The sequence below is a fragment of the Priapulus caudatus genome, unplaced genomic scaffold (assembly GCF_000485595.1).
Source record: "Priapulus caudatus unplaced genomic scaffold, Priapulus_caudatus-5.0.1 Scaffold448, whole genome shotgun sequence".
Lineage (NCBI taxonomy): Eukaryota > Metazoa > Priapulida > Priapulimorpha > Priapulimorphida > Priapulidae > Priapulus > Priapulus caudatus.
In genome coordinates, this window is record NW_014577509.1 from 117,321 (window position 1) to 128,233 (window position 10,913).

A 10,913-nucleotide genomic window follows, 5' to 3' on the forward strand; every position below is an offset into this window, starting at 1 on the left:
ACTGCGCACACACACACACGCACGCACCACGCACACACACACGCACGCCCGCACGCACGCACACACACAAACACGCGCACGCACGCACGCGCGCACGCCGCACGCACGCCACGCACACACACACACACACATGTATATATATATACATATAAGCTATACATATAATATGCTAATAGCTTTATATATTATATATATATATATATATATATATATTATATTATATATATATCATCCAATATATAGTTCGTGATATAATGCACAGCACACGGCACGCACTTACATGCAAATATACGCGCGCACAACACACACACACACACAGGCATGAATGTACGTTGTTGTGATATCGTGATACGTGCGCGCGTGCGATCGGGTATACGTTTATAGTTATCTGTCCCGTCAGTCTCTGTACGCCCCCCCCCCCACGGTAGCTGTCGGTCGAAACGTTTGTTCCATTAACATTTGCTGCAAAACTGACCAGTGCGTGCTCTATGCAATTAGTCATTGACCTTGGAAGCCTTACGGCCGTATCCTGAATACATATCTTACTATTAGAGCGTATCGGCACTTGCTCTCGCTGAAAAATATGTATACGGATAATGGTCAAGATGTCACCAAGGCAACCACGTCTATGATGTCATCATGACTATATAGTTACACCTGCGCACTAGGCGACGACTCACTATAACACGCACAGCTGCACCAAACTGGTTGGAACGCAAATTGAACATCGGAGTACACAGAAACAAACATACTGATTATCTAGCGCAGCACCAATTCATTTATCGTCAGTGAAGCCACACCGGCTAAGAAAACGTTCCTAAACAGCTCTGTAGACCGAATTCATCGTCTACGTTTCTATAATACGAGGAGCCACGATTCCATCATACGCGCAAGGCTTTGTCATTTGTACTAAGTTTTTTTAAACCCGGATATCATAAGATGGCCGCCACCCGTCCGTCAATTATTGCGTGGTTGCTAGAGTTTCATTGTTGACGTTGACGTCTCCAGATAGTTTTTTACGCAGATTTTCATTCTTCTTGGAACAATGAATATCGTTATAACTGCAAACTGTAACCAAACATTGTAAGACAGAAACTATTGTCTTTTTTAATCTACTCGCGTGTATAAATCATCATTGAATTCATTGCTTTGAGCAAGCTGCCTATCATTGCCTGAATACATCATTTTATAACGCGTGCCTTGTGCAGGTATTGACATGATGAACTAAATTGCAAATTAGTATACTCGCACAATCGCCGGCCCGTTTTAAACGGCTGTAGTAGCCTACTAGGATTCATAAGTGTGCTATTTGTTACATATCACGTTAATTACACATATTTATGTCCATTTAGGCCGTACAAACCGTTTATCTAGCCGCGGTATTTGAACCAGCGTGTGTGAGGCCATATATAGTTAGTTAGATTTTTGATGAGTTGTGATGAAAATGAATAAAAATCAATACAGGCCTTCTTCATTCTCATTAGGATCGTTTTGTGACGCTTAGGGGGGTCCAGAAGACACATTCTAATTACCCGTACTGACGCAATTGTGTTATTGTTGATTTTCTTGAGAAATGCATTCACGCGTGGTTGATTAGTTTAGCGGATATCACAGACGTGTTCCGCTATTCGATCTCTGAGGCTACGTCGTCGTATTCGCCCATGTACCTTGCCGCAAGGGCACTTTCGCGACAGATTTTTCTTGACAAAATTCGCGGCATTGCAATGTAAAGAATTGCTCGCGGTATAGTACAGCATAAGGGGGTAACGAAAGGCCATTCGCAAGCGTTCGTTCGGGTGCGTGGAGCGTGCGCGCGCGTTGAAGTGTGAGCTGCATAGATGGCAGCAGGAAAAGAACGGCTGGATTACACACACACGCACGCGCGCGCGCCACACACACACACACACACACACACACACACACACACACACGCACACGCCACACACGTACACACACACACGCACTGCGGCGCACGCACGCACGCACGCACCGCACGCACGCACACAACACACACACACACACACGCACACACACACGTCATACACCACACGCGCGCACACACACACAACACACCACACACACACGCACGCACACACACACCACGGCGCGGCGGCGCACACACGCACACGCACACGCCACGCACACGCACACCAACACACACGCACACACACACGGCGCGCGCCGCACACACGTGCATACACGTGCGCTACACGCGCCACGCCCACGCCACGCACACCAGGAACAATTTCCAGCCAAAAATTTGCATAGCAAATGTGCTATACAAAATAAAATTTGCATAGCAATTGGATAAATTTGATTAGCATTTTTTTTCAGACAATCACAGTGCAAATTTACAACCGCAGTGCATGCCTTGGCGTGTTATCGTGTCTGCCTGTGACAGGCACAGCTAGCTTAAGCTAGGACACACTAGCGATTCTGCACGCTGCCGGCAGCGTTTAAAACAGCGTGCGAGCTTGGCACTCGTCCGCTCGCCAATGTCGAGTGAAAATAATATCCGGGCCGGGCGGCGAGTTTCTTTTTCCCAGTCGACATATCCAGTCGAAGAATTTAGCGCCTTCTGATTGGTTCTGATTGTTCATCCTGCCTCCTGATTAGGTTCAAAAAACAGCGCGTGTTTTGCTTATTTAGCAATGTCATGTACTGTTTCTTGTACATGCCTCTGTGGCGTGATAGATAGGCACCGGCATTACTTCTGAAAGGTCGTTGGTTCGAACTCGGTTCGGTTTTAATTATTTTTTTGTTTCTGTATTTTTCTATCTTTATCCATTTAACTATTGTTTTCTAATTAACTGGCAAATTTGCATGATTGATTTACAACAATTAAATATTTATGAAAATTTTTTTTTATAATTTAATTTCATTTATTAGTGTTTAATTAAATTAAATTAGGGTTAGGGTTAGGTTAGGGTTAGGATTAGGGTTAGGGTTAGGGTTAGGGTTAGCGGTATATTATTGCAAAATAATAGCAATTCTTCGCTATGTTACAACATGGGCGGCTTTGTTCTCTTGTCAAAGCAAAGCAAATCGAAGCAGCAATCAGAAGGCGCTAAATTCTATGTCGACTGGAGAAAAGATACTCGCGGCCGGCGAGTGAAGCTAAAGCTGACTCGCCCATGTTCGCGGAGTAAAAAATAATCGTCTAGAAACTTTAATCAAATGTTTGTTCCTTACGTTATATAAATTATATTAATATAAATTATATCCAAACTTGATGAAATACAGTTCTAGCGATTGTGAGAGGCGCGGCTATCTGACTCCTCGACCACACATCCTCACTTTATATTATCAAAGATCGCGAAGAAGCAGCCCGCGAGAGCGTGCAGCGCCAGCAATGCTGGCGTGTATTACGTGCCTGGGCGGCATATTGATTGATTACGCGGGGGGGGGGGAGTGCAGGATTGTTTAAAAGTCACGTTGCCGTGGTGTTAACAAATCAATAAAATCGGCGTAACGTGGCATTTCATTGACGCGGCAAAGCAGCCCGAAGAATAAAAAGTAAATTGTAAACATGTATGTTTCCGTTTACATCTCGCATGGGCTGCATCGCACAACTGCGATTCATAAAAAATATGCGTAGCAAATGGCTGAAAATACATTCGCGAATTGCGATGCGATACCGGCGAAATTATTCCCTGCACACGCACACGCCAGCACGCACACGCACACGCCCACGCACACGCACACGCACACGCACACACACAGACCCTATAGTTATATATACCACGGCCCCGGTATATATATTCACCAAAGTAAACTTTTATTCATAAATGTTCTTGTGCTAGGAGATCAGAGATATCGTAGGAATGCATCTGTAATTATATCATGAAAGTCAACGGGACAACTTAATTCATGTTACGGAATTTCGCGTTACGTACGTTGTTTTTTCCTGGGAGCACTGGTGATAATGGATGGATCAAATTGGTGATCATAACACCGGGCAATCATGGCCAGACACCTACTACAATCATAGTTATCACATTTCTTGCTCCTTCATAATTTTAAGTCACAATGTGCGGCATTGTACATGAACAAAAAACTCAAAAATAAAACAGGGGAATATTAGAATATGTAAGAGGCAAACTCCTTATCTGGTGTGCATGATATCCTTCACTAGGAACCAGTAGGGTAAAACGATGATAATGTCTTAGTAGCACATTTAAAAGTGAATCTCGTCGAGTAAAAGAAAATTCTGTTTGTCCGCGCATTATCAACAACGCCTGCTATCGTTAGAGTAAAAATAGGGGTTACGCCTATTTGATATATAAAACATAGTTAGTACAATAGTACCGCCAATATTAACAGACAAGACTTGCTTTGTCAATTCTGAAAAATATTATTAAAACTTCGAAACGCTTCTATCTAATTAGGAGAGAAGTTTATGTGGCAGGTCTGTAACTAATCTTCCATACGTATCAAGTCAAGCTCGTTACAAACGAGTGATGCGTCTGCTTGACATATGATTAGCAATTGAGTAGTTCGGGAAAACATTACGATCTTTCAGGGTATCAGCACGTTTCAGCAGTTTCGCCAGCACAAACACTCACAACAATCACCTTGACCTATTCATCTCGCGCCCTTCCCTCAATCATTCAATCTTACGCGGATTTCTACAATGCCCTGTATACTAAACCTCACGCTACGTCGCTGTTCGCCCTCAGAACCCACACGCGCGCCTACGCCGCAGAAATGGCGACGACGACGACGACAAAGGTAGATGTGATTATCATCGGCGCAGGCATCGCAGGGCTCGCCGCTGCCGAGACGCTCACGAGCGGTGGATACGACAACTTCGTCGTGCTCGAGGCAGCCGACAGGACCGGCGGCCGCATCCACAGCCTCCCGTTCGACGGCGCGCTGCTTGACATGGGAGCGCAGTGGATCCACGGCCAGCACGGCAACCCGATCTACGACCTCGCTAAGCAACACGGCCTCGTCAGACAGCGCCCCATGTGCCCGCAGCTGCGCGGCATGGTGCAGAGCAGCAAGGACTGGCTCGACATCTTCTACATGCCCGACGGTGAGCAGGTGCCCAGCACCCTGGTACGGAGGTAAGTATATGGCAAGCCAAAGCATTGCAGGACATACATTTTATACATTTTAACAAATTTTCAATATCAGGATTCTATTTTCTTACTTGAAACACTTTCTTTACTTTTTTCCCATACTTTTTTCCAAAAAATCACGTCAGAAAAAAAATCATCAGAGGGAATTTACGATGTACTATTTTCAAATTCAATGTCAGGAATTATTTTCATTTAGTAAAAATATTTTCATACTCTTCTGTCAACGCTCTAAGAGAAAAAGTTAATGTTAAGATTAATGTTAAGACTAATTTGTTTCTGACAACGGGCCCCAGGAGCACGTGACCGCAACAACCGATGACGTCCCAAAAAGGCATATGCTCAGCAGTGGTGCAGCATTCCATCACTTTGGCTGCCTCGTGTTTGCGGTCACGTGCTCCTAGCAGATACATATGTCTCACGAAGCAGATACATATGTCTCACGAAGCAGATACATATGTCTCACGAAGCAGATACACATGTCTCACGAAGCAGATATACATATGTCTCACGAATCAGATACTTATGTCTCTCAAAGCAGATACATATGTCTCACGAAGCAGATACACGTCTTACGAATCAGTAATTATTTAAAAAAAAGCTCAGTGCAAGACAGCGGAACTACATCGACGCACAGACGCGCATTAAGGGTCCAACACTACGCGCCATCGTAATAAACTCACCTGCTCTTGCACATCTTTTGTGCTTTTCAAAAATTCCGAAAGATTAGCCAATCGTAATTCTTCATAAAAAGGTTCAGCCGTAAACGGCGAGCTGGTCACATATACAGTCTTCAAATCAACCGCTCCGTGCTAGTGATCTAGTTAGATGTTGATGCATTACCTAAGATCACCTCCACAAAAGGAGCTATGTCAGCTAATGTACGGCCCTCTAATGACCGCCTTCACAATATAAATCGTTGTTTAATGCAAGCACTGAGAAACGAACTCAGACACATTAGCCCTGTATTTGCTTCTGTATTATATAGGACCTGCATATGGATATAGGTATATATCGTATATATATATTATATATACTATATAAATATACTATATATATATATATATATATAATGCGCAGAAACGAGCCGCGATCGCACCTGTGTTTGGCGCTCAATGAACGCAAATAATGGTCTGCATTCCGCTTTGCGTTTGTAAAACTTGCAATCTGAAAAAACTACAATCAAAAACTTCGTCCTCACATGTAAATGTACTAGATATGTGTATATCTGCTTTTACGCGGCGAAAGGGTTGTGCACGCTTCAGAAGTAACGATTTTAACGAAATTTGAAAGCAAGCAATACTGGGACATTGAGACGGAGTATTTAAAATGCATTTTCCCGACCACAGCTCACAGGGGGGGGGGGGGGGGGGGGTTTTTAAAGTGTAAATGATTTGTTATCTGTGCAAATCGCACGTTATTTCGCGCTAAGAATATGCAGTAATAACCCGTGTTAGGCGAAAATAAAATCGTTCCTGAAAAAGCCTGTTCGTAAAGCGAAAATGTCGAGTAAACATTTTCTTATTGATCTTACATAATAGTATTAGAGCGGCATTCTGCGAAAACAAGTAGGTAAGTCCCCCATTCTTCCCTGAATAGAACAACAATTGTGATAATGCATAATAAAACACGGCACAGCACGCGCACAACAAACACACGGCACCACGCACGGCACGACACACGACTCGCCCAGCACCACGCACCGCACCGCCACGCGGGGGCCGCACGCACCTGCACACACACACACACTGCGCACGCACGCACGCCGCGCACGCACGGGGTGGCGCTCCAGCACGACACACAACAAGCGCCACCAGCACATGCTATATTATTATACATAAAGCTATACATATAAATATGTAATAGGGCTTTATATATATATAGTATATATACTATATATATATATATATAGTTATATATATCATCCATATATAGCTTCGTGATATAATGCACAGCAGCACGCACGCACTTACATCAAATTACGCGCGCACACACACACACACACACAGGCCCATGATATGTACGTGTTGTAATGTGATGAGCGTGCGCGCCGTGACGATCGGGTATATCGTTTATAGTTTATCTGTCCGCGTCAGTCTCTGTACGCCCGCCCCCCCCACGCGTACTGTCGGTGCGACAACGTTTGTTCCATTAACATTTGATGCAAAACTGACCCAGTGCGTGCGTATAGCAATTAGTCATATTGACCTATCGGAAGCACTTACGGGCCAGTATCTCTGAATAAACATATCTTACTCATTAGAGCGTATCGCACTTCGCTCTCGCTGAAAAATATGTATACGGATAATGTCAAGATGTCACCGAAGCAACCACGTTCTATGATGTCATCATGACTATATAGTACACGCTAGGGGGGCATGGTAACCAGAATGCGCACTAGGCGACGACTCGAGCTATAACACGCCAGCAGCTGACACCAAACTGGTTGAACCAAATTGAAACGGAGTAACACATAAAGAAAAGGCAGAAACAAACATAAACTTGATTTTATCGTAGCGCAGACCACAAATTCATTTATCGTTGCAGTGAAGGCCCACCCGGGCTAAGAAAGCGTCTCACTTAAACAGCTCTGTAGACCGATATTCATCCGTCTAACGTCTTCTAATAATACGAGGAGCACCAGATTCCCATCCAGTACGCGGCAAGGTTTCATTTTGTACTAATTTTTTTAACGGATATCAATAAGATGGCGGCCACCGTCCGTCAATTAGTTGCTGTTAGCCTGAGAGTGTCTATGTGTTGACGTTGTACGTCTCCAGCAGTCAGTTTTTATCGCATGATTTCTCATTCTCCCTTTGAACAAGTTGAATATCGTTATGAACTGCAAACTGTAACCAAAACATTGTACGACCAGAAAACTATTGTCTTTTTTACATTACACGCTCGGTGTACTAATCATGGCATTTGAATTCATTGCTTTGAAGCAAGCTGCTAACACTCATTCCGCCTGAATACAGTCATTTATATCAAACGGTGCCTTGTGTCAGGTATTGAGCATGATGAACTAAAGATTGAAATTAGTATACTCGCACAATCGCGCGGCCCGTTTAAACGCTGTAGTAAGCCTACTAGGATTCGTATAAGTGTGGCTATTTGTTACATCATCACAGTTAATTACACATATTCAGTGTCCATTTAAGAGGCCGTTACAAACCGTTGTATCTAGCCCGGTATTGAACAGCAGCGTGTTGAGGCCCGATATATACGTTAGCTTAGATTTTGATGGAGGTTGGTGATGAAAATCGAAATAAAAAATCAATAGCAGGCTTCTTCATTCCTTCATTAGGTACTGTTTTGTGACGCTTAGGGTGGTTTTCCAGAAGACACATTGCTAAATTACCGCGTACTGACGCAAATTGGTGTTTATTGTTGAATTTCTTGAGATGCATTCACGCGTGGTTGATTAAGTTAGGGATATCACAGACGTGTTCCGCCCTATTCGATCTCTGAGGCAACGTCGTCGTACTTCCGCCAATCGTACCTTGCCCGAAGGGCATTTGCGACAGATTTCTTTGACAAAATTCGCGGCATTGCATGTAAAGAATTGCCTCGCGGTATAGTACACATAAGGGGGTAACCGAAAGGCCATTCGCGAAGCGTCTCGTCTCGTATCCGCGGTGTCGAGCGTGCGCCCACCGCGCGGTTGACCAGCTGTGAGCCTGCATAGATGGCAGCAGGAAAAGAACGCTGGACTTAGCCACACAGCACCACACGCGCAGCGCGCACACACGCACCACCACACACACACAGCACACACACACACACACCGCAGCACGCATCACCACGTACACACACACACGTCACGCGGCGCACAGCACGCACGGCACGCACGCACGCACGCACAACACACACACACACACACGGCACACACACACGGTATACACACACGGGTTCCGCCCCGGCCGGTCCCGCGCCGACACACCACACAACACACACGAGTCCACACGCACGCACAACACACACACGCGCGGTGCAGGGGAGCGCACGGACACCAACCGGGTGCCCGCGACGCCAGCCACGCCACACGCCACGCACACGCACACACACCACATCCCCGCAACACACAGCACGCGCGCGGCGCATCACACGTGGGCATACACGTCTACACGCGCCACCCGCTCACCAGCAACGCACGAGCGCCCAGCGCAACCACCAGGGAACAATTTCCAGCCAAAAATTTTTTGCATAGCAAATGGCTATAACAGCAAAATAAATTTTTGCATAGCAATTGGATAAATTTGTATAAGCATTTTTTTTACAGAACAATCACAGTGCAAAATTTTAACAACCGCAGTGCATGCTTGGCGTGTTATCGATGTCGCTGCCATGTGCCCCAGGCACAGCTAGCTTAAGCCTAGGAGCCACACTAGCGATTCTGCACGCTGCTGCGAGCAGGCGTTTAAACAGCGTGGCGGACAGGGCTTGCAGCTCGTGCCGCTCGCAGCAATGTCCGAGTGGAAAATACATATCGGCGCCGGGCGGCGAGTTTCTTTTGTGCCGCAGTCGACAATATCCAGTCGAAGAATTTAGCGCGCTTCTGATTTGGTTGCTGACTTGTTCATCCTGCCTCCTCGATTGGTTCAAAACGAGCGCGGTGGTTTGCCGTTATTTAGGTCAATGTCATGTAAACGTTCGTTTGCTGTACATCCTCTGTGGCGTGAATAGATAGGCGTGCCAGCCGGCATTACTTCTGAAAGGTCGTTGGTTCAGAAAATCCGTTCGGTTTTTTAATTTAATTTTTTTGATTTTTCCTGTACTTTTTCTACTCTTTATCCATCTTAACCTATTGTTTTCTAACTAACGGAAATAATTTGCATATGATGCTACAAATCAATTAAATATTTTAATGAAAATCCTTTTTTTTTATAATTAATTTCATTTCATCTCAGTGTTAATTATTAAATTAGGGTTAGGGTTAGGGCTTAGGGCTTAGGATTAGAGGCTTACAGGTTTAGGGTTAGCGGGTTAGGGCTTATTATTGCAAAAATAATAGCAATTCTTCGGCCTATGTTACAAATGCGGCGTTCTTCGTTCCTCTGTCAGAAGGCGCAAAGCAAATCGAAGCAGCCAATCAGAAGGCGGCTAAAATTAAATATGCCTCGACTGGAAACAAGATACTCTGGCGGCCGGTCAGGCGAGTGAAGAAGCTAAAGCTGACTCGCCCATGTTGGCGAAGTACAAATAATCGTCTAGAACTTTTTATACAAATGTTGGTTCCTGTTACGGTTAATATATAACTCTATCATAAAGTTATAGTCCAAACATTGATTGAAAATTAAGCAGTTCCTAGCGATCTGTGAAGGCGGCTATCTGACTCTTCGACCCAACGACAATCCTCAACTTTATATTGATCAAGATCGCCGAGAAAAGCAGCCCGCGAGAGCGGTGGCAGGCGCACAGCACAGCGTGGCTGTGTATACGTGCCTGGGGCGGCATAATTGAATTGATGTTAGCGGGGGGGGGGAGTGGCATGGATTGTTTAAAAAGTCACGTTGGGCCGTGGTGTTAACAAATCTAAAATCGGCGTAACGTGGCTATTTGCAATTGACGCGGCAAAGCCCAGCCGCGAGAATAAAAGTAATATTGTAAACATGTAATTGTTTCCGCTGTTACATCTGCGGCATGGGCTGCAATCGCACACTGCGATCATAAAAAAATATGCGTAGGCAAATTTGGCTGAAAGAACTACATCGCGAATTGCGATGCGATAGCCGGGGAAAATTATGTCATCACAACCACACTAGCACAGCGCCCGCACACGCATCACGCCCCACGCACACGCACACCGCACACGCACAGCCACACAGACCC

General features: G+C 45.1%; 1 protein-coding gene across 2 annotated transcripts in view; it reads right to left on the reverse strand.

Annotated features, from left to right (window-relative positions):
* LOC106810514 (claspin-like) overlaps positions 1–10,913 on the reverse strand; it is a 90,487-nt gene that overhangs the window by 26,427 nt on the left and 53,147 nt on the right. The window lies entirely within an intron of this gene.